Source organism: Alligator sinensis, unplaced genomic scaffold, assembly GCF_000455745.1.
Source record: "Alligator sinensis unplaced genomic scaffold, ASM45574v1 scaffold858_1, whole genome shotgun sequence".
Taxonomy (NCBI): domain Eukaryota; kingdom Metazoa; phylum Chordata; order Crocodylia; family Alligatoridae; genus Alligator; species Alligator sinensis.
This window is the reverse complement of record NW_005842079.1, coordinates 432,150-434,058: the sequence shown is the minus strand read 5'-3', so window position 1 is coordinate 434,058 and position 1,909 is coordinate 432,150. Positions and strand designations below refer to the sequence as shown.

The 1,909-nt window shown below is 45.2% G+C and overlaps 1 long non-coding RNA gene across 1 annotated transcript in view; it reads left to right on the top strand.

Moving 5' to 3' along the window:
* Positions 1–1,909, top strand: part of LOC102377333 — a 5,432-nt gene that overhangs the window by 1,454 nt on the left and 2,069 nt on the right. The window lies entirely within an intron of this gene.

Here is a 1,909-nt window from a genome sequence, read left to right as displayed (position 1 = left end):
CCCCACAAGTGCTGGGAGCTGGGGTGGGCAGGGTAGCCATTGCTGGGCTGGGAAAGGGGTGGGGGATGGGCCCAGCCAGGCTGATTCGGAGATTCAAATCTCTGAATCGGATTCGGCTGAATCGAATCGGGACAGTGATTTGAATCACTGTCCCCCGAATTGGCTGAATCCAAATCCGAAGCGAATAGTAGCTGCTTTGCATAGGCCTACTCTTATCAGAAATCCTGACTGGGATTGCTCGTTCTGTGGCTCTCTTTGGTGCTTGTCTTAACATCAAGCTGGAGTTAAGACTGAATATTTGGATCAGAAATTTGAGATAAAAGCCATGCCAGTGCTCTCATGATTATTTCTATATTAGGCATTTACAAATCCAGGTGCTCAGCATTAGGGATATGCTTAAGAGAAATCCAAATGCCTTAAGGTAAGATGTGTAAGATGAAAGTATCAAAATCGCCCTAACTCTTCCCAGTAGTAATGTGATGGGAAGGGGAAAAGAATCTAATGGGTCTTTAAGCATCCTTAGGTGCATCTACCTACACAATTAAGTTGTAGCAATAAACTCTGGAATAGTTTGAACCAGAGTAAACTACTCCTGGACACGGTGTCTATACACATGCCCAGGACAGCAGCAATTTGAGCTGGGGCAGAGTAGTTTACACCAGGGCACAGAAGTTTAGCTCTGGGCTCCAGGTGCCAACATTGGGCAGCAGAGGGACTGGCTGGGGTACAAGGGTGCTGAAAGTTCAGAGTCATGTGGCTAGGCAACAGGCAGGAATTTGACCCTCTGCTGACGGCATGATTTATGCCCATGGTCAGCATCTACATATGTATTTAAATCACAATATATTACCTCAGCATAAGATAGTACTGTCACCAATAGTACCATCTTATAGTGGTGTTAGTTAATTTACTGTACCTAATAACATCACACATGTAGACAGCGACATTTTTACACTCCAACTAATTAGTCTACTCTGCAGTTAAGTGCACATGTAGATGTGACCAACTGAAGCTAGTCTAGGACTACAAGCATTCGGATACCTCCATCCTCCTTGCATGCCAGTTAGTGTCACTGCTTACATTTTCTGTAACCCATGCTGGAACGCTAGGCTGGGCAACATGCTGGATTCTGGGTCCTCAGGGTGCCAGTAGTGCTGGGAAACCCCCAGGCAGGTCAGCTGGCTAAGGTATGTCCCTCACCCTTGCCGCCCAAGAATTTGGTCCAGACCCAACAAACATGTTAGGTTCTTTATTATACAGCTATATACAGAAAAAAGTGATTAAATCAAAAGAAGATATTTTATATATCTATGCAATATCAAATTGTTAGTTTTATTATTAACTATTGAATTAAAATGTACAGCTGCAATATTGGGTGAATAATTCGAACACACTGGGTGGTCCCACTTGCATCTCACAACCTCAGTAATTGCAGTCAATTGGTGATAACCCTTTAAAACAGGATTTCCCTCTGGTTACAATCCCCTTCCCATAACAATAAATGGCAACACAGCTTTAACTCTGATCCATCACTAGATGGAGGAGGGGAGGCTTCTGCTGCTCTGGGGAAAGTGAACTCTGGTCCTTGTTGGTAATTCAGCAAAGAACAAGTCTCTGATCAGTCACTACAGGTAACAGGCTTCTTTTCTTTAGTTTCCTTCTGAAAAACAATATACACCTCCTGCGAACACTAGGTGTTGTGTACCCTCAGACACCCATGCAGGGTTTGGGATTCTTCCAGCTGGCTCCCTCTTTGGGCTGTCTCCCTCCCCCAGCACCTCCACATGCAGACAGGGGATTCCCACTGCAGGTCTTTGTTCCTTGCAGTACAAGCTTTTCCAGCTGAAACAGAGGACTTCCTTCCACAGGTCCCTGACCAGGCAGTATCTCCCAGCTAGCTTACCAGCCT